Raw genomic sequence first — 26834 nt, forward strand, 5'->3', positions numbered from 1 at the left:
TAAGAAATTGAGGTAATATGTAGGTGGCCCTACCAGAGAACAGGCCAAACTCAACATCCTCTTAGTAGATGAGACTGGAGAAGTAGCTGACGTGTCAGTGGAGGAGCACTTTGGGCCCAGTTTCAAGACAGTTATGGAAAAAAGATAGGACTTGTTAAAGTCCTAAATTGGGGGAAGGCTAATTTCAATGGCATTGGACAGGAACTTGCAAAAGTTGATTGGGAGGGGCTGTTTGCAGTTCAAGGGATGTCTGGCAAGGTGGAGGCTTTAAAAAGTGAGATATGAAGAGTTCAGGGACAGCATATTCCTGTTAGGGTGAAGGGCAAGCAAAATCCCTTGAAGAGTATAAAGGATGTAGGAGTATGCTTAAAAAGGAATTAGGAGGAACAGGATTTATTTGCATTTGGAGAGGCAAGTACTGATTAGGGATAGTTGACATGGCTTTGCATGTGGGAAATCCTGCCTCACAAATTTGATCCAGTTTTTTTTTTGAAGAGATGACCAAGAGGATTGACAAGGACAGAGTGCTAGACATTGTCCACATGGACTTTATCAAGGCCTTTATCAGGTCCTGCATGGTAGGCTGGACTATAATGTTAGAACACATGGGATCCAGGGTGACCTAGCCAATTAAATACAAAATGGCTGGTAGGAGGGTGGTAGTGCAGGGTTCTTTTTCCATATTGGATACCTGTGACCAGTGGTGTGCAGAAAGGATCTGTGCTGGATCCTTTCTTATTTTTGTAATATTTATTAATGATTTGGATGAGAATATAGGTGGCATGATGAGTAAGTTTGCAGATGGCACCAAAATTGGTATAGTGGGCAGTGAAGAAGGGTATTTAAGGTTAAAACAGGATATTGATCAACTGAGACAATGGGAAAAGAAATGGCAGGTGGAATTTAACTTGGACAAGAGTGAAGTGATGCATTTTGGGAAGTTAAACCAGAGCAGGACGTACACAGTGAATGGCAGGGCTCTAGGGAGTGTTGGTGAATGGAGAGACCTTGGGGTACAAGTGCATAGTTCTCTGAAAGTGGTAATGTAGGTAGACAGGGTGGCAGGAAGGTGTATCGCATGCTTGCCTTCATTGGCCAAAGCATTGAGTATAGAGTTGGAATGTCATGTTACAGTTGTAAGAAAATTGGTTATGCCACAGTTGGTTTTCTGAGAGGATGTGATTAAGCCATAGAGGGTGCAGAAAAGATTCACGGGGTGTTGCCTCAATTGGAGGGCTTGAGTTATTGGGAGAGATCGGATAGGTTGGGTCTGTTTTCCATGGAGTGAAGGAGGCTGAGGTGTGACATGATAGAGGTTATAAAATTCTGAGAAGTATAAATAGGGTAGATATCCAGTGTCTTTCCCATGGTAGGGGTGTCTAAAACTAGAGGGTATAGGTTTAAGGTGAGAGGGAGGAGATTTGAAGGGAATCTGAGTGGTAAATTTGCCACACACACACAGTAGTTGGTATCTGGAATGAACTGCCAGTGGAGTTGTTGGAGGCAGAAACAGTAACAGTAAGTAGCACAGGAGGTGCAGGAGCCTGAAGACCCACATACAACATTTCAGGGACAGCTTCTTCCCCTCCCCCATCAGATTCCTGAATGGTCTATGAATCCATGAACACTACCTCATTATTCTTCTTTTGCACCATTTATTTTTGTAACTTATAGTAATTTTTGTGTAATGTTTGTAATTATAGTAATTTCACAACATATGTCAGTGATAATAAACCTGATTCTGATAACAACATTTAAAAAGACATCTGGGCAGGTACTTGAATGAGCAAGGCATAGAGGGATATGGAATTAATGCAAGCAAATAGGATTAGTATAATAGGCATGATGGTTGACTTGCATGCAGTGGGCCAAAGGGCCTGTTTCTATGCTGTACAGCTCTGTCTCTTTTATAGCATTCCTGATTATTTCTCACTGCAAGACCAAAATCCAAGTCAAGTTTATTGTCATATGCTCAAGTACATGTATGCACAGGTGCAATGAAAAACTTATTTGCAGCAGCATCACAGGCACATAGAAAAACATAAATTAAACACAATTTTTATAGAAAAAAAACACACAATTGGAACAAAAAGAAACAAAGTCCATTTTAGTGCAAAGTGATCAAAGTGGTCATAGTGTTGCTGAACTGTAGTGGTGATTAGGGTTTTGTCGGTTGGTTCAAGAATTGAATGGTTGAAGGGAAGTAACTGTTCTTGAACTTGGTGGTGTGGGACTTCAGGCTTCTGTACCACCTGCTCGATGATAGCTGCGAAAAGATGGCATGGCCCGGATGGTGGTGATCTTTGATGATGGATGTTGCCTTCTTGAGGCAGCATCTTCTGTAGATACTACCAATGGTGGGGAGAGATGTGTCTGTGATGCATTGGGCAGCATCCACTACTCTTTGCAGTTTCTTGTGTTCCTGTGCATTTGAATTGCCATACCAGACCATGATGCAACCAGTCAGGATACTTTCAACACTACACCTGTATAAGTTTGAGTGTTCGGTGACAAGCCAAACCTCCTTAACCTCCTAAGAAAGTAAAGACGCTGGCCCAGAACAGGTCGTCCGATATGTTAACGCCCAGGAATTTAAAGCTGCTGACTCTCTCCACCGACAGTCTCCCAATGTAGACTGGTGCATGTTTGCCCTCCTTCCCCTTCCTAAAGTCAACAGTCAGCTCCTTAGTTTTGCTGATATTGAGTGAGAGGTTGTATTGACCACTATCTTGCTCCGTTAAGCTGACTAATTGCCACCTGTGATTCGTCCAACAACAGTGGTGTCATTGGCAAATTTTAAAATGGCATTAGAGCTGTGCTTAGCCACGCAGTCGTGTGTGTACAGAGAGCAGACCAGAGGGCTAAGCACACAGCCTTGGGGTGCTCCTGCGTTGATGATCAGTGAGGAGATGTTCTTGCCAACCCTCACTGATTGAGGTCTGCCGATGAGGAAGTCGAGTATCCAGTTGCAGAGGGAGGCACGGAGGCCCAGGTCTTGAAGCTTGATGATGTTTGGATGGGATGATTGTGTTAAACGCCAAGCTGTAGTCAATGAACAGCAGCCTGATATATGAATTCCTGTTGTATAGATGATCCAGAGCAGAGTGAGGAGCCAGAGAAATTGCATCTGCTTTTGACCTGTTGTGGCAGTAGGCAAATTGGAGTGGATCCAGGTCACCTCTGAGGCAAGAGCCGATTCATGCCATAACCAACCTCTCAAAGCACTTCGTTACAGTTGCTGTAAGCGCTACTGGACGGTAGTCATTGAGGCAGGTCACCACGCTCTTCTTGGGCACTGGTACAATAGATGCCTTTTTGAAGCAAGTGGGAACCTCAGACTGCAGAAGCAAGAGGTTGAATATGTCTGTAAATACTCCAGCCAGCTGTGAAAAGTTCAATTTTGTGTAAAAGGTGGTGCAAGAAAACTTGAAATACAGAATCGGCTTCATAGGGAAATGATTTTGAACATACTAATGTCCTTGAACCTAGGCTTTCAGCCTGAGCAGGTGGGCAGCTGCTTAAAAATTAAATTCAGGTGCAAAGTAGTTTCACAGTGACTATAGCAAAGTGAATTGTATTCATTTCCTGCCAAAAACCAGACTGGGCTCCTAGTTTAAGCCTTGTTCCTGGTTGTCTACTGAAGAACTGCTCAACGGGCTGCATTTATTCTTCAGTTAAGAGCCAAGTTCCACATCCGTGATTTATTAGATCTTATTTTGAACTTACAGTCTACTTGAATTGAAGCTTTGGTCTCTAGAGTAAGTCATACAGCATGGAAGGGGGCCTTTTGGCCCAACTGGCCCATGCCGACCAAGATTCCCATCTAAGCTAGTCCCATTTGCCCTCATTTGGCCCATATCCCTCTGAACCTTTCCTATCCATGTACCTGTCCAAGTACCTTTTAAATGTTGTTCATTTACCTGCCTTAACCACTTCATCTGGCAGCTCATTCCATATACTCACCACCCTCTGGATGAAAAAGTTGCCCCTCAGGTTCCAATTTAATCTTTCCCCTCTCACCTTAAACTTATGTCCACTAGCTCTTGATTCCCCAGCCCTGGGGAAAAAGACTGTGAGCATTGACCCTATCTGTGCCCATGATTTTATGTACCTCTAGAAGATCACCCCTCATTCTCCTACACTCAGTGAATAAAGTCCCAACCTGCTCAACCTCTCTCCATAACTCAGTTACTCAAGTCCTGGCAACATCCTCGTAAATCTCCTCTGCACTCTTTCCACTTTGATGGTATCTTTCCTATAGCAAAAACTGAACACAGCTGAAACTCTAGTTCCACCTAAATGAACTACTTCCACGTTCTCATTTCAGGGTCTTGATATGCTTCCTAATACAAGGCACCCAAAACTGCTTATTCTCCTCTGTCTCAGCTGATGTTTTGATTAAATCAAGAATGGTGCTTTTAGCTTTGTGCTCAACATTTGTTTAGGTGAAATCTAGAATCTTGAGGATATTTCTTTGGATTTGGCACTTCACTTTCCTAATTTAAAGAGTGATGTATCTACGCATTTTAGCCTGTTGATTTTTGTCCTTGAATGTACTAAATTCGATTTGACATTTAATTGTGTAACCCACAGCCTCCCTGTTTGCGTCATTAAACATTTTGGCCTAAGTATTCCGTATCAAAGGCCAGATTAGCTGTTGTGTACTGGATATCAAGAAAAGCAATATTCAAAGCACCAACTCTTGAGGACAATGCTGCTTGTGTTCTTCCTAGTCCAGAAATTATCCTTTAACTATGATTCCTTTTGTATGTCATTGAATACTTGTGGCAAAATGTTCAGTATCCTTTTATTGTATAATTTTGCCTCTTTATAGGATTATTAAAATTCAGATATGTCTTTTACAAAAGATGGCTGCCTTTAATTAACCACTACCTTTCTAATTATTAACGTTATCTTGTATTGAACCCTGTGGATATTTCCAATATAAACATTTGGCTGATTACTCCAGAAAACCCTGCTTATCTCTTTAGCTCAGAGGAGAAGCAGTCCTCTGGCATAAATTCTGTATCTATGGATGTTTGAAAGATTGGATATAAGAACCTCCATTCCCTACTTACCTCAACATTCTTGTTTGCTTATGTTTCTGGGTTGCCTTAAGCAGCTACTTAAATATTTCCCATTGTCTATGCAATGTTTTACCTGACTATTTCTCTTTCAAGTGAGTGTGATCCCTGTTTTGTCCAACTGGAAATGGAATTTTCCTAGGAAGTATCTGTACCTTCGACAGTTTCTTATCCTTTTCAGTGTTTACTCACTGCTTTCTTCTTGTTCTATCCCTTTATATCACCTACTTGCTTTGGACATCTCCAGAATCACATCTCATGATGCCTTTTTCTGAGTTTAAAACATATAGATCCACAAAGCGGTGCTGGGTATATTGTTGGTACCTTTCTCCTTTGCCTCTTGTCATGAATAAGGAGTAAAACAGCCGTAATTACGTGTATTCTTTTCCATTGCTTTGTTGGGCAATCTCTGAAAAATATACCAATAAAAATGATATCACATTCTCCTCTTCCGACACTTCAATCCAATATGCTCTTGGTGTTAATTTATGCTCTGTCTACCAATATCAATACTGAAATTGCAAATTCTTATTTTGCCTCACTGACAATGGAAAGAGGACTTGCTTGTACAATGGAATATGCTGGAAATGTTTCAGATTTTTATTTAAGATTTCCATTATCTACAATATTTTGCTTTTGGATTAGTATTAAACTTTGCCCCACCTAATCGTCTATGCCACCAAGTGTCCATAAGTCATCAGCACAGCGAATTCTGTCGATGTTGGAGCTGTCATCGAGTAGAAAGTTTCTGTTAAATCTGTTCCTTCATGCATTGCCACTTGAATATCTGAGTAATGTTACACGTCGACAGTAATACATTAAAATACCAGATATATGTTGGCTCGGCTGGTAATTACATGGTTTCAGTGTTAAAGGCCAATTCTCTACACCTCCCCAGAAATGACCACATTGTTGCTGTGAGGAAATGTGGACATATTTTCTATTCATTGAATCATAGCATTGAATTACCAAAACTGAAAACTGTTGTTTGAAATCAGTCTGAAGTTTAATGTTTACTTGAACCTGCATGATAAATGCTCTCAGATTTGAATCATATAACTGTAGACTATTTTTGTATATTAGAATAGAGGATTGTTAAAATTTTCTAATAAAAGATGATCAATTGGTAAGATGCAATGCCAGTTAGGTACCTGCTGCAGTGTGTCAGTGCCATTGAATATTGGTGTGGTTGGAGGGATTCTGCAAGAAGGCATACTTCCTAGATTCTGGTATGCTGGAATGATCGATTGTCATGGTTGGATCCACAATTGCTGGTGAAATATATTTCACTAATTTGCCTGGAAATCCATGTTGTTGATTGAAAGTTTCAGAAACCAAGCTGCTAAAAGCAAATTGCACAAAGAGAGGTCAACTCATTATCCAAATGAATGGCTCCAGAGTCTGTGGAGCTCCTCCTGTTCCATTTATCTCTTTTAACAAATGTAACTGACAGGGCACACCTTACTTGCTGATGTCCAAGGAACAAAACTTAGGATTCCAGAGTGTGCATGGGAGCATTCAGTTTTCAGTAGGTCCCTGAAGAACTCTACAACTGTCTGCCTTGGGTATTGCATTACCAAAGATTTGTTCCCGTTTTCATTTGCCATATATGCCGTTTGGGATTGAAATTTAAAAAAAAATGCTTGAAATTTTCAGGTCAGATAGCACCTGTGGAGTGAGAAACAGTGTAAGCATTTCAGTACAAGAACTTTTCTTTAGAAAAAGGGGGAATTTAGAATTAAACCAGTTTTAATATGCAGGGAAAAGTGAGGGAGGAGAAAATTAAAGGGAAGGTGTTTGGGAGGTTGGCAGACTGGAGTCTTTAAATGATTTGAAATCGGATGACAGTGCAAGGTGAAAGAGTGATAATGTGAGATATAAAGAAGCAAAAAGTGTAAATGGGAGAAGTAGAATTATTGGTATTAGTTTACTATTGTCACTTGTACCGAGGTACAGTGAAAAGCTTGTCTTATAAACCGATTGTATAGGTCAATTCATTACACAGTGCAATTACATTGAGTTAGTACAGAGTGCATTGATGTAGTGCAGGTAAAAACAATAACAGTACAGAGTAAAGTGTCACAGCTACAGAGAAAGTGCAGTGAACATCATTAGTAATAGTTAGTGAACATCATTAGTAATAGTTAGTGACATAGAGTTTAAATTTAAAAGTGTAGAACGATTATAGTAAAGGTAATGAGTAGATCTGTAGAGAGCAATTTGCAATGTGTCGCCACACTCTGGCGCCATCCTGCATGTTATCTGACATTACAAAGGGAAATCCTGTGGATATTGGAAATCTGAAATAAAACACCAAAATATTGGGAATATGCATTTTTTAAAGTTGTTGATCTCATTGCCATTTTGGAATCGCCTTAACTCCATCAGGGCCTCTAATATTTTTGCTACCCTTGGCACCCCTTTGTATCCCAGATGAATATGTCAAATGCTGTGTTTAGGGTGTATTCACACAAAATTCTTGTCTTGGGGTAGGCACGGTAGTGTAGCAGTTAGTGTAACGCTTTACAGTACAGCGACCTGGGTTCAATTCCCACTGCTGTCTGTAAGGAGTTTGTACGTTCTCCTTGTGTCTGCATGGGTTTCCTCTGGGTGCTCCAGTTTCCTCCCACATTCCAAAGACATACAGGTTAGGAAGTTGTGGGCATGCTATGTTGGCTTCGGAAGCATGGCGACACTTGCGGGCTGCCCCCAGAACACTCTACGCAAAAGATGCATTTCACTGCGTGTTTCGATCTTATCTTATCCTTGTAAGCTAGGTCATCTATCAAAACAAAATACTTTTCAAACAGATTCACTGGCAGCTTCAGCTGCTTTTGGATTTAAACAGCGAATCTCTGACTTCAATGCCTGTTCCAGTTCAGGTCTCTAAAGGCCAATTTAATCAGGTCAACAAGGAAAAGAACTCGATTACCATTATAGAATTCACAAATGCTTATTCTTCTGAGGAAAAAGTAGCATCTAATTTTAATCAAAGAAAATTAACTAAACACTTTTTTCTCCTCATTGGTGCATGTTTCCTGACTTTAGGAAGTGGCTTCAGAAGGTATCCTCTTGAGTGAATAAGAGGTTTTGAAAGTAAAAGTGAACTCTAAACTGGAAACATGCTTTCAAGTGATTTGTTCCGATATTGGCATTAAGAGCATGCACGAATGTTTCCTTAAGAAGAAAAAGTTAGATCTTATCATAGTTGTTACAGTTACAATGTCATGATTTCCATTAATGGTGATTAATTTTAATGTTTCATTATATATCTCTATCTTTTTAATGTGCGTGTTTGTGTGTATACATACAGGATCAGTAAAAGCAGTACTTTATAAATAGCATTGTTAGAAATTTAACCATTATGTAAATTGTGTTCATTAGTAAATACCCTGCATTTCAATTACAATTGTAAATTATTAACTTAAGAATAAATGTGTACATAATGGGATGACATTATGTATATAATGGGACGACTATGAGAATACTGAAAATAAGTATTAAATACTACGTCAAAATTCATGAACCGTACAACAGTACAACAGTGTAAGACAACTGTATACCAGTAATGAAGGCGACTTCCCAGATGCACAAAGGAAGTCATGGTTCCAGTAAGTTTAAGGCCTGTCATTTTCTGATATTTTGCTTCCTTTTGGGGCTTTTTTTTTCCATTTAAGTCATTTTTCTCAACTGATCAAAGAATGTGATAGCAATTCCTGCACTGAAGTACTGTCCTAGCCCTTAAAGGGAAATAGAAAGACATTAAATAGACCTCTAATATTATAAGCAATGCAGAAAGGTAAAAAAAAACCTTGGATACATTTTGAAAAAATATTTAACCCAAATATTTTTTTTTGTTCAGGCCAGAGTTTCCATTTGTGCATGCTAGAGTGTTCTTGGCAGAGCTGTGGGAGGACTATAAAAATAATTAAACATGTTTTAAGTTTGTTCTTGAATCTTATTAAGCATTTGCTTCCTTTTGATTTTTCATTGCATGAATTGTCCACTTTGACTAACACTGTATGAACAATATTAAGATCAATCTGAAAAGTTGTCACATTAGGCCTGGGATTTTAACAACATGTTTTACTGAGTTCCATTGTTGTATCTTATTCTGGAAAAATTGGAGAGAAACTTTCAATTTCATAGTTGTCTTTAAATATAAAAAAGACTTAGTTTCGATATACAAACAGATTGATATGTAATTTCAGGACACAGGTTGAAGGACCTCCTTAATTGCTGTTATGTTAGTGAAGGATGTACTGCACAGAATGATTGCAATACATCATTCATCGTAGCACATACTGCAGTATCGCATTTTAGCATTAGCAGCAACTATATTTGAGTATTGCTGGCAAGGCACATCTTTTTGTTTGATTCAGAAGTCAGAATTTTCTAACACATTCCCTATGTACGGAAACAGAAACTGTATTTTGCTGTTCAAATTACAAGTAGTTCTGCTATAATGCGATAGTTATGTTCCTAAGAAACCTCGCATTATAGTAGAACAGGCTGTAGTTGCCTTCAAAGCACAGATTTAAACAGGTTTTTCTGATTGCAATTACCCTATAACCAGTCTGGCCTGCATAATGCAAATAACGTTCCCCAATCCATCAATCACATTATAACCAATTCACGTTATGGAAACTCGTTATAGCAGAACTACCTGTACTTGATTGTTATGTTGGAAAGTTGCAGTACTTAAGGAATTATCAATGAGATGAGTGGTTGGAAGTGAAATGTTGGTTATTTTGTGTTGCCCTGTTTTCTGTAAGTTTGTAGCTATTCTGCGCAAAATCTGATTTTTCTCTGATTTTTGCTCCAATGATTTGGACTGAATATTTTTCTTTGGATTTTCTGAACATCAAGTTTCTCAGGCATGTCCTCTGGCTTTGTGTTTTGGGTAAGCAGTCCTATTCTGCCTCATCTTGGGATCCTAGTCACCAGCAAAGATACAAAAATAAAACAATTATTTTCTCATGTTATCTCATGATTATATGAAGCATATGTAGGATGAAGCAAAGCTAGCACTACTGCAGCAGTAATGCCCAAATCTTGTATACCAAAAATAGAAAATCAGCTACTTTGAAGCAATGGTAATATTGGTATCTCTGACAAGTTGGAACATTGCCCATATATATGTATATATATTCGCTACAAAAAACATGGTCTAAGCAAAGCAATCAGTGAATTGATGGAGTTATAAATAGTAGTATGTAACAAAGACTTCTCACTAGTGGCCTGTTCAATTCAGCACTTATCAAACCACTTAATATCAGGCCTCATCTCAACTTTGATCTTGGCATAGATACAAGAACTTAATATCTCTCCATATGGCCAAAGGAGCCTTCAGAAACCTAAAGCTATTGAGGGTTAAATGGAACCCCAGGTGAATGGAGTTAGGATTGACACAAGAAAGTGTGTGGTCAGTTATTGCAGCATTTTTTTTTCTCCTCGCCAGTGTAGGACATGCCTCGCTTGACCATGTTCATGCCTTTCTGTTTTGCATTTTGTAATGCCTACATTCTTTTGTCTAAATTCTCACTCTCTAACTGCTCCCATTCACACATTCTCCTGATAATCTTGTTTACAGTTTATTCCCCATGGCCACCTTGATTTTACCCTATCAGTGACATCCCTCCATTCCCCCATCCTCCCTGCAGTTTAACGAGCTTCTTTTGTCTCCTTCCCATTTCTGACAACGAGTCTTCATCCTGAAGTGTTAGCTCTGTTTCTCTTCCCACAGATGTGGCCTCACCTACTCAATATTTCCAGCATTTTCTGCTTTTATTTAGATTTCCAGCATCTGCATTTTTTTTATTTTTATGAAGTGAGAATTCTGGATTAAGCTAGTCTTAAAGTAGTAGAAATCTTGAGTTTTAAAGACATTGCATCTGTGCATTAATGATTTAGTAGAGCAATTGGGTCAGGACAGTTGGACTTGCATGGTAGTATATTAAGGATAAGTTCAGAGGATCAATGAAAGAAAGCACCGAGTATTTATGTTCATCTTTGTTACTGGGAATCCAGTCTCTCAACTGTAACTGTGACTGATGCTGAAGCTGGAACTTTCCTCAATGGTTTTCCTGAAGAAACTGCAAATGAAAATTGAGTTCCAAGGTAGGTTATATGGAAGCAATTTGGCACCTAATTTTCAGTGTAAAGGCAAAGTTGGCCATTCTAATTGGAGACTCAATTTGATTTCTGATGATCTCCCAAACAGGGAAAAAAATTATTGTTGGAAATCAGTAAGAATCTACTTCAGTGATCCTGAGAGATACTGAATACCTTGTAAAACTTTGATACAGACTAGATAAATAAAGTCAAATATTTACAAGAGTGCCTAGACCTTTGTCCTGTAGCCTTGTTTTTTTTTAAAAAAGACAGCAAACCTGGTACTGGCATGATATATAATCTTTCAGCAGGCCAGTTTTATGCATCACGAACATTTTTTAAAATAAATGCAGATGCCTTGCCTGTTATGTCGTTATGTGGAAGGAGGGGTGGGGAAGGCATGGATGTAAATTTGATTCAGTGCCTTGTTTTTCACAACCCTGCAGGATCTATTTTTAAAAAAAGAGCTGGACTGTAACTGCCTTTTGCGTTTAGAGAGATTTCTGTTTACAGGCGAGGAACTGTAAAATGAGAAAGATACAGCAAGTTAGTTGTTAAACCAGCAATCTTGTGTTTTAAAGACTGCATCAGTTTAAATTGCATGCATATATTTTAAGCTAAAATCCCCAAATGCTTATGCTGCTCTTTCACAGGTAGTGGTTATGACACAGACCTCCAAAAATAGTAGATACAGAATAATTGGCTGAAAATATATCAGATTTTTACACATAATATGTCGGGGGTGGGTTGGTTGTGATTTTTGAAAATACTGCATGTAAGCAGAGATTGTTATAAATAGCAAGATATGGTTCAGTCTACTGTAGTTATTCCAGATCTTAAATACGTGTTCTGATTGCACCACCTTTCATTGTAAAAGAGCTAATTTAAAACATGCACAGTGTGACGTTTGCAGCTTTCAGTTACAGTAATTAAATAGATCAAAAAAAATAATCCAATCAGGGCAGCATTCTTTGGAAGCACTCTGCATGCTGGAAAGCAGCTTGGTACATTCTTCTGGAGGAGGAGATTGGGATTTTTTTTTAGCATTCATTACGATCAGTGCAATAATTCTGCCAATACAGGAAGGAAAATGCATTGGCTGCTGACTGGGCAAAGATCACGTGAACTAAGTGAAACAAGCTGATGAGTTTTGTTGATTTGTTTCCTGTTTTCTGTTTTCACCAAGAACGAGCTGAGGGCTCTGAATTCTGAAAGGTCTTCAGTTCATTTTGTACTTTGGTTAATGTTTGGGAGGAGGTAAGTGGGAAAACAAAACAAAGTAGATAAATACTTTAGGCAACTTGTCAGTCGTTAGGGTTTTAATCGAACTGCCAGGAAGATCTTGGCAACTTGCCCTATTTCAGCAATCTCATTGGCTAAAGGTAAGCATTAGTTATTTTTGTAATATAAGTTCAGTCTTTGTGATGACTTCCTCTACATTAAAAGCTTCTTACTGGAAGAACTGTCATAGAGACAATGCTTCTCGAGTGTGTGGGTGCAGTTATTTCAGTTTTGCTTGCTAAAGATTACTTTTAGAAAATTTTCTAAGTATCATTTTTTCCCCCCACTTGAAGCAGTTTTTCATGCCTACATTCATGGTGAAACACAAACACATGAGTGTTAATTTGTTAAAGCGGTGCATGGGATTCTGGTAGGATAAACCTGTAATTTTAACAGGAGGAGCTGTGATGCATGTTTGAGAAATGTTTCTCTATATGAATAGTAATGCAGATCCATCTGTTAATCTTTATTGCACATATACACATCCTGTTAGTCAGTTAATTTGTGGTGATATTCAGCTTAAACTTTGCTTTTTTTTCATATCTGAATCACTTAATCTTTTCCTTCACTTGATTGATTAACAAAGAAATTTGATAAGATTAATAGATTTTGATAGGTAAAGAGAATTCATGAGGCTGAAATGAATGAGTGAATAGCTATAATATGGAGAGCTAAATGATGAAAGTTGTTCTAAAATAATCTCTTTTATCCCTGCCCCCTTATGCACATATGTAAACCATTTTGGCATGAATACTTCAAAAATGATTTGAAAGTATAATACTTCCCTGATATTATACATCTGCCTTTTCATTAGAATTCTTGGAGAAGCATTATTTGTTCAAGTGTCATTGTTAAGTAGAGAGGGAAGGGCTCACCATTATGAACTATCACATTAAAGTCTTAGCTGTTTATAAGTAGCATAAAAGCTATTTTTAAGGAAAGATGGGTCTAAAGTAGCAGAGAACAGGTAGCACTTTTAAAGCTTAGGATCTTACTGAAAAGTCTTCTGATCACTAGAATTGGATGGAATTGCTATTGTATGAATTGCAACTTGCTATTGCCCATCCGTTTAAGGTGGTCGTGACTATCGGTTGTAATGGTATCACAGCAACAGAAGTATTTACCCTCTAAGGCTCTTCCTGGTATATGACCTTGCAATGCTAGAGCCTTTCTGAATAAAGGTTGCAGCACTTCCTCCTTTTAAAAAGCCAAGTGGTATTATACAACACATCCTATAGGATCCAACAAATATGCAGCCTGTTGGTGATTGTCACTGTGCTATATAGGTTATTAATTTTGTCTAAAAATTTATCCTATAGTGTCATTTGGGTCTTTCATAATTTATATTTCCCCATGGCAATTAGTGTTTCTAATTGGACTGAACATTCAGAGCTGTAAGGATATTCTGGTTGATCAATTATAAAGCACATTTCGGAAAGTAAGTTTTTAATGCTGAATTGTTATAACACTTACTTCACTTTTTAAGGTTAAATCATTGTCCTTTTTACTTAATTGTTCATTGGAAAAAAGTCACTTCACCACGACTTCGCTTTTTACTTTTCTATTACTTGGACCACTCTCCATTTTGTTTTAACCTAAGCAGATGTTTCCTCATGCTGATGTAGAATCTATATTCTGCACCTGTATTGTATGCATTAGGATTATGTGCTATGACATGTGATTATACACTTAACAGTGATTTGTTGCCTGGAGATTCCTTGGGCAAGTACCCTTCTGGAAGCCAGCCTAGTATTTCAGAACTGGTTTGAAACCTCCATCTTCTGATTCTGAGAAGAGAATGATACTACCAAGACAAATTGACAAATAATAGACCTCTTACATCATTGACTACCAACCTACTCTCAGGATCTAGCTATGGTGTTTCACCATGAAGAAGGGAAGGTTAGACAGCAGAGCACAGTGCACAAGCATGAAAAATAACAATGTGTGTTTATTTACGTATGTTTAACAGATATGATAAAATACCCCAATATGTTACATGGAAGTGTTATTGAACAATGTCTGATGTCAAGCCACATTCAGGCAAATGACTAAAAGCGTAGTCATTGAGGTATTTTTAGAGGAGGAAAAAAGAGATGGGAAAGGAATTCCGTTGGTTAGACAGCTAAAGATGCAAGAAGCAATGAGAGGGCAATTAAATTGGAGATTGATCAAATGATTAGAATTTTGGAAACAGTTTTCTTGGTTGGTCAATGGACTGGAAGTGATAATGTATGGGGAAGTTTTAATGTGGGTGGTTTTGAAAGCCAGGGTGAGCTTTTTTAAATTGTTGAGTTGCTTAATAGGTAGCCAAGAAAGGCCAAAGTTTAGGTCAGATGGGAGAGAGGGATTTGGTACAGGAGATGAACATGAGAGTTTTGTTGATCTCAAAATTATGGAAGATGTATACTGAGGAATCCAGAGATGTGGATGAGTGTTTTGGTGGTAGATTGGCTAAGGCAAGGGCCATATCAGGCATTGTTACAGTGGTGGAAATAGATGTTCTTAAAGATGTAGCCCAAAGCTCAAATTAGGTCATTTATGGTACCACTGCAAGCAGTCTGGTGCTGTCTCCTAGCCTTTCCATTGTATTTCAACTACCAGTTACTAATTTTAGAAATTTAAAAAAAAATTAAAAGTGATTTACTTCAGGGTTTCTCATTTATAAACCATCACCAGATTTTGCATTAAGGTATTTTAAAAATGTCATATTTTAAGCTTTTTTATATTTTAATGGAACAAATAATTGCCTGCTCCCACCCTGGGTATGCAATACAATATGTTTGCAAAAGATTATTTGGATTTAGCACAGAAATACTTATTTAAAATTGTATGTACAACAGACCAAAGCTGAAAGGTGCAGCTTTGACAATAAAAAAAATAGATTTTTATTTGCTTTCCACCTCACAAATTTCCCTTTGTTAGTCTCTCTTCTTGCTCAGGTTTATATTTGTGTTATAAAATTACTTGCTTGCTTCTCCTTAAACTATGGACTTAGTGTTTTGCTCTAAAATTGTTTGCTGTCTTCCCCCAAAAGACTCACTTCTCAATTAGTTAAAAAAATCAATCATGCAAAAAAAAATGAAATCCAAGATATTCACACCAAGTTACAAACATACACCTAGCTGGTAAATGGGTAAGTCTTTGGATGACAAGGGGAAGAATTTTAAAGGCACAGATTAGGACTGTAGCGGCTGAAGACTCTGCCATTAAATGTGGAGTTTAATTATTTGGGTGGGGGGAGGGGTGGGGGGAATGTATGTGAAGGCCAGAATTAAAAGACTCGAGCTTGGAGGCAGTGAAGGAGAGCACTGATAAAACACAAGAGGAGATCATGAAAGGATTTGTGGCCTAAGTTTTTTAATCCAATATGTCAGGGAATAACAGACAGGTGCAAATTAGCAAAGATGTGTTTGAAAAATCGAGCTGGTGTCAAGGAAACACAGGATGAAGTTTGCAGAATTTAAGATATTGGTGTTCAGAGAATGAGTTGCCAACAAGGAGAAAATCGGAGTGATCAGGGCTGCGTGAGAGGGTTTGGAAGAATTTCATTAGTGGGGAGACTGAGGTTAAGGGTAGAAAATTTATTTTCTGATGCAGTGTGTGAAATTGGTCCACTTGGGTGACAGATGGATGCCTGCCAAACCTTAAGGTACAAGCTTGGTGTTAAGATTGGGGATGCTGGTGAGGGTGGAATGGGAATTTTCTTTCATAGCTGCAGTTTTGCATTCCCTTTTAGTCATAGAATGGACATCAGGTTAATGTAGCACAGATCTTGTTCGAAACGTCAAGGTTAACCTCTCATGTGCTGTGATTTACACAACTTAAAATGTCGAAGTCCAAAAGATTTTACTTTTTTTATTTTGCCATGGCTAGCATTTATTTGTAAATTTTCTGTTTGGTTGTAACACATATTGTAACAAGGTACACTTTGATTAGGTACACGGTGAAAGCCAATTTCTGTGTTGAGTCAATGTATAAGATTTGTCCAAGATATGTAAAGGAAATCCCAAGTCCATGTAAAATTTCCAACATGAGCCTGACCTGCAGTCACCATGGCATAACTATGTGAGCGAAAATTTCATTGCTTCACTGCTATCATTAAATGATCAAGAATTGGATGATTGCCATGCATTGTTATAAATCATATTAGTTGATTACACTGACTTTAGTAAAGGAAAATGGCAGCCAAAAATGTGGAGCGAAAATTTGTAGAATTTATTGGCATTTGTTGATTTGTGGAAGATATTTTGAAGGACAGAAAGATTGGTTTTCTGCTAGTTCCAAATTTCACTTTGCTACACTTTTTATTCTGAGAGAAATGTTTCTGAATTAGTTTTGATACAGTTCACACTGTCAGTTTTCTGGACCTACTATCTGAAGAACAATTCATGTTCTTTTTCAAATATAAAGTTAACTACATTAAATGAGTAATCAGACATGTTGGGAAAATGTTTTGTTCAGTTGCTAAAGAAAATGTTTCAAGTTTACTGGCAAATCTTGACACTAAGCTAATAATGAGTTCTAAAAAATTTTGAATTGCTATTCATGGCTCATTTAGTTCTTGAGTAAAATTTAAGTGCAGTATTACTAAAATGAAATTATGGAAACAGTCATACTTATTCTGCCATTGACTTTGCTGATTTGTACTTCATTTACCTGCCACTGTTCCATATCTTTTGTGACCCTTGCCCTACGAAAATCTATCATGAAAATATTAATTATCCAATATCAACAGGCTTGAGGAAAGTGTTCCAGCTTTTAACTTGACCTCTTTGTAGAAAGGAGCATTTTGTAAATTTTTTTTCAATCCAAAATGGCTTAACTATTACAAGATTATACCCTCCATGAAATTTAGTTTTCCAGCATCTATCTTATCAAACCCTGTTAAACCCCTCTATTAGATCACTCCTCAACCTTAAACCAGAAACACCACTGAAGTTTATGCACCCATTCCTCAATTGAACCATTTAAAGCTTATTGTAAATCTTTTGAATTTGTGCTTTCCTTCTGAACTATGCTGATTTTTAGCTGCTGAAAACTGAACACAGAATTCCAGGTGAAGAGTGAAAGATCTTGTACTACAGCAATATCAGATTCTTTCTTCGAATTCTAGACCCCATTAGTTCTCTTCATTACTTTTGTACCTTTACACTACCTTTGAGTTGTGTACATGGCACTTTTCCTCCCTATCTTAGTCTCTCATAATTAAGGAAATGTTCTAGTTTATCTGTCGTGAATCCAAAGTGGATGGTCATGAATCTCACCATACTGAGCTCCAATTACCGTAGTTTTGCCAATTCATTCAGTTGCTGCAAACAAACAATTTTGTGCATTTAAAGTGTTTTGAATGAAGGATGAAGAAAGTGATTGGTTCTCTTCTGATACGAAAACAAATCTTATGGGGTTTTATATATTGATCTACTGAAATTAAAAAAGGATACATTACAACCCAGAGTCATTGTTCTAATGCTGATTTAAAAGCTTAAAATTAATGCATTGCGTTAAGCACTTTTATCCCATAACATAATTTCAAGGCCATAATTACAAGAAGTAAAATTACCATCTTACTTTTAGAGGGAAGAATATGTTTTAAGAGAGATACTAGGCCATCGCATGTACTTTATTGCAAAGATTAATACAAGGTTAATATTCTAATGAATCAGGGAAAAGATATTTGAGGGGAAGCAGAAGAAAGCTGAGAAAGTGTTTAATTTAGAATCGTAGAATCATAGAACAGCACAATACAGGCCCTTCGGCCCACAATGTTGTGCCGACCTTTAAACCTCATCTAAGACTATCTAACCCCTTCCTCCCATATATCACTCTATTCTAAATTCCTCCATATGTTTACCTAGCAATCTCTTGAACTTGACCAATGTACCTGCCTCCACCACTGCCCCAGGCAGTGCATTCCATGCCCCAACCACTCTCTGGGTAAAAAAAACCTCCCCCTGATATCTCCCTTGAACTTCCCACCCATTACTTTAAAGCCATGCCCTCTTGTATTGAGCATTGGTGCCCTGGGAAAGAGGCGCTGGCTGTCCACTCTATCTATTCCTCTTAATATTTTGTATACCTCTATCATGTCTCTTCTCATCCTCCTCCTCTCCAAAGAGTAAAGCCCTAGCTCGCTTAGTCTCTCTTCATAATGCATATTCTCTAAACTAGGCAGCATCCTGGTAAATTTCCTCTGCACCCTTTCCAATGCTTCCACATCCTGTTGGATAGGATGTCTTGTTTCGTGGGAAGTTAGTGAGTTCTCAGTGGATTGAATTTTCTCGTAAAATCCTGCATGCAGGTGGATTTCTTTTGCTGTTGAAGCCTACTATTTGGTCAGGGAATAGGGGGAGGAGTTTGTAGATGAAATAAGATTGAAGTGAGACATGCTGAATCCCCCCACAGAAGACCAGGCTTTGTTAGTTTCCTGTGAGGGAAAGACTGGGTCCTGTTCATCCTTTGATTTGGGTCCTGTTCATCCTTTAAGTCTTGTTCCAAAAGGTGATGTCATTGGGATGCCATTGACATCATTCCTGCTGTTCCCACCACCGGTGCCTCACTTGGATAGGATACGTGCAAAATGCTGGTGACTACAGTGGTGTTCTTGATCAGATTCAGTGCTTGAATTATCACAAGATTTACACAATGTGTGCTTTTCACAAAATGCTTTGATTTTACTGATTTCATCAATGCCTTTTAAATGTCATATTTGCCTCTCTTGGTGCACCAAATTTAGCTTGTTCCCCTTGGTGGAGTGCCTATGTATTTTGTGTTCGGCCTAACTCATTACCGACTTGTAAGTTCAGCGTGATCCTGATTTCCACTTTTAGATACCTGGGCCCATTATAGTGCATTGGGATTCCAAAGTAATTTTATTCCGAATGACAATGTCCTGTTCCACTTATATTACAAAAGGTTAGGGTTATATATTTTGTCTGTGGATGAGATTGGAGTAGAAAAGATTTCAACTTGAAACACCTTTTCTCTTTCAAAAGTGGTCCATGGTGAGTCGGAGATTAAACACGTTTGTGGCTGTAACCAAGTATGGTTTATAGTGCTGCAAATGTTACAGGGAAGGCTTCATCAGAATGAGTTCTTGCCCCATTATGGGGTAGGCAACTTCTAGTAGTAATTTAAGATAACCTATTTACTTGGCTTCAGAAAATTCATTAATGTTCCAAGCTTGCAAAGTCACAAACAAAATAAAACTTGTACAATGTGTGATCACTTTGCTTGTGGCACACTGGTCCACCCTCTCTTTCTAGTCTCCTGTGAATTGCAAGCCCAGAAGGAGTCGTCAATTTGCCTCCATTAAACAGTCGAAGTCCATTGACCTCCTGACTGACTACAGTAATATCCATCTGTACTCCAGCCCTGGATACCACTGCAGCTCTGGATATTACCATCCTAACTTTCTGGGATGCCATCATTATTGCACTTTTCCACTAAAGTTCCCATGGACAGTTTTTTGGACTGGTTGGATGTTTGCATAATTTATCTTTGAATTTTCCAGTCCAATTACAGGGAAGACTTTTTAACTCTTGTATCTATAACACAGAGGGGCCAGGATTCTTGATTATTGTTCAGTTCCACCCCACCATGAATTATTTCATTAGCCTATTGATGCCTTAAGTACATCTGGGTTCATGCTGTTTATTATTCTTGGTTATTATCACATAAAAAGTTGATGAGACTGATATTTATAATTTACTTACAAACCGAAGAAATTATCTCCAGGTGGTTCAGCTAGAGGCCTTGATGTTAGCAAAATGGTCATCTCTATCATATTACAAAGTCCCCTGGGATTGAAGATGACTTGCTTCCACCCCAGTTCTGTGGCCGATGAGGCCAATATAGGACCTGCAGACTTTACCACAGAGGGGGGCAGGATACTGGATGGACAGCAGGTGTGTAATCTGGAAGGTGGTATCCTCCTCCTGCCACTTACATCAGGCTTTTATGATCTTATGAATGACTCAATTCTCAGTACCATCCCAAAATGCTGCTCCCCCATTTTGAACTGTGGATCAGAGGAGTGGGAGGAGACATTGCTCTTTTTCCAAGTAGGATTAGAGAACATTATTGAATCTTTTCATCCATCCACCTGGTAGTCTCTTGCCACAACAGACCTCAGAATAAAATATGTGTTTCAGAAATCTGGTGTTAGGCACTTAAACATTAGAATCATTAGAGCCGCAATGCTGGGCTGGGAGAGGACATTGATGTTGGTTCATTTGTCCTGCCAGTGGACTTTGAAGATTTGCAGAGATTGCATTGGTGGTATCTCTCAAGAGCTGTGAATTGCCTGCTATAGTTGCAACATATCTGAGGTGTACAGGAGAGCAGGGATCATGGCAGCACAGTAGACCATGAGTTTTGTGCTCTTCTTGATATCTAAACATCTTTACGCTTAACATCTGCAAAAGAAAGGCCCTCTACCAATCTGTCTCCACTTTGCAAGACTGCCCTCTGACTCAGCACCACACTTCCTGTACACCCACTGTCTGGCTAGATTCTGTATAACTCCATCTATAAGTTTACAGCTGACACCACTGTAGTGGGCCGGATCTCAAATAACGACGAGACGGAGTACAGGAAGGAGATAGAGAGCCTAGTGACATGGTGTCAGGACCACAACCTTTCCCTCACTGTCAGCACAACAAAAGAGCTGGTCATTGACTTCAGGAAGAGGGTGGATCAATGGTCCTGAGGTGGAGATGGTTGAGAGCTTCAAGTTCCTAGGTGTAAACATCACTAGTAGCTAGTCCTGCTCCAATCATGTAGGCACTATGGCCAAGAAAGCACACCAGCACCTCTACTTCCTCAGAAGGCTAAGGAAATTCAGCATATCCCCGTCTCACCAATTTTTATAGACACACCATTGAAGGCATCCTATCCAGATGCATCACAATTTGGTATGACAACTGCTCTGCCCAAGACCGCAAGAAATTGCGGAGAGTTTTGGACACAGCTCAGTCCATTATGAAAGCCAGCCTCTCCTCCATGGACTCCGTCTACACTTCTTGCTGGCTCAGAAAAGCAGCCAACATAATCAAAGACCCCCTCCTACGCCAGACATTCTCTCTTCTATCCCCTTCCATCGGGCAGAAGATACAAAAGCTTAAACACTCACCAACAGGTTCAAGGACAGCTTCTATCCCACTGTTACAAGACTCTTTAATGGACCTCTTGTACGTTAAAGATGAACTCTTGAACAAGACTCTTTAATGGACCTCTTGTACGTTAAAGATGAACTCTTGACCACACAATCTATCTTGTCATGGCCCTCGCAGTACAGGTAGACTTTCTCTGTAATAAGGTGCACTTTCTCTGTAATTGTAACACTATATTCTGCATTCTGTTATTGCTTTTCCCTTGTACTTCAAAGTACTTTAAGTACCGAGATACAGTGGAAAAACTTAGTATTGCAAGCCATCCATCCCGATCATTTGAAAACATGTTTTTTTCTTATTACATATGACAATAATATACCAGTACTTGATGGTCTACAGTGAGAACCTGAAAAACGTGGATCATTTTCAGTATCTCTGGAGCCATCTCTCAAAGAGCGCAGATATCAGCAATGATGGTCGTCATCACCAGCGCAGCGCTTGCTTGTCTGAGGAAAAGCGTATTTGAAGACGAAGACATGTAAACCAGCACAAAACTTGTGATCTGATGCGTTAAAAATGGATTCATTTTCCTTGCCACCTAAAATTGAGTTTGACCAACTCTTTCTCTGATCTCTGTAATCTCGAGGAGACCAAATTTTGATGTTAAAAATCTTATTTCACAAAAGTCAACCCAAGACTGAAGTCACACTGATATGGCAAAAAGCTCTGTTCGGACTTGAGCAGTGCTCATTAATCAAGAGTTGGACTGGCTGCTCTGTTAGTACTACCCCTTGTTAGCACCGTCAGCCTGGGCACTGGTGGATTATGAAGTACGATTAGCCATCTGAATAATGATTCCGATTCACAAAAAACAATATAGAGGAAGCAGTATTTAACACCATCCCAATTGCAGACACACTTTCCTCCTTTGCTCCTTTTTAATTGTATCCATCCCATGGATTATTATTGGAAGGTATTAGCTTTCCTTATCCCTCAGCTGTCCATTTAAATTCACTTCTTGTCAATGTCCCTTAAATCCCTTTAATTTGTGTTATTACTGAAACCATCAGTTCAGATAGTTTCTCTGCCTTGGGTGTGCCTCTGCAATGATAATTAAAATGCTGTGTCATTCTTCTGAACCACATCAATCCTTTCATGTAGTGCTATTTTCAAGTAACTTCCAAGTCCAATGTTCATTCTTCAATGAAAATTCACCGTCCATTACCAGTACCAGTTACCTTGCATGTAACCAATAATATTTGCACCTACACAAAAAATGTACCATCATCAGACAACAAGTATCACTTAACAAAAGCAATCTTTAAGTACTAGGTGATTTTACTGAAAGGTCAGTGAGTTTGGAGATCCTTTTCATTTGATCCAATCTGTGCAATACCTGGCACGCTATCAAATTCCCTTAAAGTGTTTGAGGCAAGGGACAGCATTTCCAAGGGAAAATTGTTGATGAACTTTTTTTGCACTTTCCTGATATTCATAGAATTTCCTGTGCAAACTCTACATTTTTCAATCAGCCAGATACTGATCCTAAACCACATTGGGAGTGATTTCAGTTCTCTATTTTAAAACATTGTCAATCACACTGTGAATATTTTTTTCAGGAGCCTTGGAGGAGCTTAACTATCCTGTGCATTATTTTAATAACCCTTGTGCTAAGCAATGACCTCTCCTTAGTTGGCTTTGAAATTATCACATTCAAGCACTTTATATCCCAGAGTCTGCTCCCATATTAAATTTTGGTTAAGTCTGCACACACATCTCCTTGGTTTCATACAAGCAAGATATTACAGGCTGGAACATGCTGGGATGCCAGCAGTTCTATGATGACGTGCCAGTATTTACTCCCTGCAAGCATGAACAAGTTCAGGACTTGTGTGTGAACATGGAAACCCTGAACCTGCTGCCACAGTTCTACCAGCATTTCCCCAGCTGTGTTCCAACAATGGACACCTTCATGTGCAGTACTTGAATTCCCCAGCACTTGTACTTCTGGGTATAAATTCTGTCACTGGGCTATAATAAGCTCCTCCCATGAAAATGGTAATAAAGGTATTGACAGCTGGCTTAACATGTTCCCAGGCTTGGCTGGTTGTTAAAGCTATAAAAATACTATGAATATTTTTGAACATTTCCATGAGGATTCCAACTCGGAGCCATCTCAGGAAATGCTAGATAAATGTTGTCAGCAAGACATTCGTGTGCTGGTAATTCCCTGCAAAATCTAGATGTTGGAATAACTAATTACAAATGTCTGGTTGTGGGAACTGATTTTCATCAAAGATGTCTGCCCTCCCCCCCCCCCCCCCCACACAGCCCTCTTAAACAAAATGATGCAAAAGTTTATAATTTTTATGCCATTTGGCAATAAAATATATTTTGAAATAAAAATCCCTGCCCTTTAACTGATCTTCTTGCACTGAGAGCAATGATTTCTGCAAAACATGAAACCTTTTCAGCTAACATTTGAATTATCAGATTAAAATATTATCTTTAATTTTTTGCAAACTGAAAAGTGTTTATCATTGCCTAACTGAAATCAAGAAACTTTAAAATGTAATTCTCTGGATAGTGAATAACTTAGGTGCATAGCACGACTCTCATGTACAACATTAAAAGAGGGGAGTTCAAGTGAAATCCACTCGATTCACCAAAAAGAAAATTCCCAGTTGGTTTTTGATTAGTTATCTCTTCAGGATTTATAGGTTTTGTGGGTAGTCAGTGAGGATAATATCTACCTATCATTGTGATGTGTTATTTGCTTTCTTACTTATTTGTTCTTGAGATGTCAATGTCACTGGTAATGCTGACATTTTATTGTCCTTCAAATGCTCCAGAATTGAGCAGGCTGTTAAGGTGCAACACATCAGTGGATCTATAGCCACACACAGATAACTTTTTTTGATTTTGAAGGATATTAATGAATTGCATCGGTTTTTAATACAGTAGTTTGTGGTTGTCCTTACTGAGACTAACTTTTAAGTTCCAGATTTACTTAATTGAATTTAAATTCTGTAGCAGCCTCACTGAGGTTTTCAGTAGCTCTGTTAATTCAAAGTACTCTTTATAAATAACAATGGAGCAAATTAAAATGTGACAAGCCACATTATGTACTACAAGAAGTTACTGTTAACATAGGGGAGTAAAATTGTTGGATTGATTATATTTATTCATTCAAATACTTAAGCTGAAATGATTGTGTGTTGGATTCTTTCTAGTTTGGAAGAAAATGTGATCCAGTGATGTATTTGCAAGGTATAGAGAGATGTCATTGCATAAATAGTATTCGCTCATTGTTTAGCTGAGAGTTTAATTGGTCTCATTGCTTTTCAGCGATGCCACATGATGACTGAAGGCATTATTATAAGAAGTTACAGGATCATCGAGATATTTACAGATTAAAGCTGAGGTATGTTATGTTTAATGCTACTGAAAGTTTGGGGCATTTTCCTTGCAAATAAACAAAAATGAGATTTATTTAAGATTCAGAAGCTATTTAGTTATTTTGAACACAAGAAAATTGAAGCAGGAGTAGGCCACCTGGGCCTATTTGCCTGCCCTGATTCAGCATGATTATGGTTGATCTATGCCAGTTCCCCATGGCCCTCATTTCCCTGATCTTTCAGTAATTTATCTACCTCTTCTTCAAATACTTCCAACAATCCAGCCTCCACAATTCTCCAGGACAGAGAATTCCAGAGATTTGCCATCCCCAGAGAGGAGAAACTCCGATGGTCTGCAGTCTAAAATGACCATTCCCTTTTCTTGCCACTTTCTAAATAGAGAGATCAAAACTCTGCAGAGTACCCAAGGTGTGTCCTTGCCAGTATCCTGTACGATTGTAATAGCACTTCCCTATTTCTGAACTCCTCCTTTCGTTATGGGCCAATGTGCCTTTTGCCTTCTTAACTACTTGCTGCACCTGTCTGATAACTTATTTTGTCATTCATGCATAAGAACACCAAGATCATTCTGTACTTCACTCATTTGCAGTCTCCCTCCATTAGATAACAGTCTGCCTTTTGATTCCTGATAACAAAGTTCATGACCTCAAAGCTTTCCATTTCTAACTCCAGTTGCCAAGTTTTCAGCAACATTCTATCTATCTATTTCCTCAGTGCAATGTGCCATCGTCCCTATTTTCGTGTCATAGGTAGACTCGGATACGTTGCACTCTGCCCTCCCCTCCAGGTGATTAATGTAAATAGTATGTAATTGAAGTCCAAGAACTCATCCTTGCATCCTTCCAACCCAATACAGGCCCATTTTTTCTGACTCTTCATCTTCTATGACGTAACTAGAGGGGCATAATGGCTCTTTTGAATTGTTTACCAAGATAGGTCTAAACAGGTCTAACCTAGCAGAGGTTCAGCATAGAGCTATAGACTCTATAGTCTATATAAACTCTATGGTCTATATAGACTCTATGGTCTTCAGCAGGCAAATCTGCCAATGCAACTGGGAAATTCTAGGCAGTTGGTGCTTTCCTGCTCCATTTTAGTGCTGGCAGTAAAATGCCAGTGCACACCTTTTAAGAAATTCTGGACTTCCAAGTTTGTACACACTTGCACAGGAGTTCCAAGCTTTCTGAAACTTATGGAGGGAAATAAATGTCAGTATAGTGTACCCCTGTGTTACAGCAGTTTGACTAACAGAAATTTACCCTGATGGAATTCAGAAATCATTGCCAAAAAATTTGAGATGTGGAGTAAGAAATTCACTCATACTGAATTTATGTGAAGGGAAAAAAATAACAAAATGCAAAAGAAACAACAAATTTTGTCAATTTTTGTCAAGGGTTTGTGTTACAGACAGTTTTCTACAACCACAACCCCTCCATTATGTGGGGGTGTACTGTAGTTCCATGCAGGACTGTTGACATTTCTTAGTCGAATGTGGGCTGTTTATAATTGGCTTTGTTTGAAGCATTTGCCCACTTCTACTTGTGTTGCTGTTTGATTGGAGTTGATGTGCAATTTTGCTAGGGTAAACAATAGCTCATATTAGAAACTTTGATCCAAAATAAATTAAATATGGGAAGACCAAAGCTGTTCTGTTTAGCCTCACAGGAAACTCTGTTCCTTCTATATCTCCCTCCCATATCTGTTGTAGACTCAGCATTCTTTTTGACCTTGAGCTGAACTTCTGACAGTAGATCCTCCCCATCATAAACATCAACTGTTTTTATCTGAAGACATTGCCCACCTCAAATCTTATGCTAATAAAG

General features: G+C 38.5%; 1 protein-coding gene across 6 annotated transcripts in view; it reads left to right on the forward strand.

Annotated features, from left to right (window-relative positions):
- The window catches only part of LOC127578695 (nuclear receptor coactivator 3-like), a 177960-nt gene that overhangs the window by 92251 nt on the left and 58875 nt on the right, over positions 1 to 26834 (forward strand). For 4 of the 6 annotated variants that reach the window (XM_052030984.1, XM_052030983.1, XM_052030986.1 and 1 more), the window contains one exon: positions 24941 to 25016. The gene's annotated coding sequence lies outside the window, so the exon portion shown is untranslated. Of the gene's footprint in view, positions 1 to 12345; positions 12581 to 24940; positions 25017 to 26834 lie in introns of those variants that run through there. The other 2 variants (XM_052030988.1, XM_052030985.1) reach the window with 2 other exon arrangements.

The sequence above is a fragment of the Pristis pectinata genome, chromosome 16, assembly GCF_009764475.1.
Source record: "Pristis pectinata isolate sPriPec2 chromosome 16, sPriPec2.1.pri, whole genome shotgun sequence".
In the NCBI taxonomy this organism is placed as follows: domain Eukaryota; kingdom Metazoa; phylum Chordata; class Chondrichthyes; order Rhinopristiformes; family Pristidae; genus Pristis; species Pristis pectinata.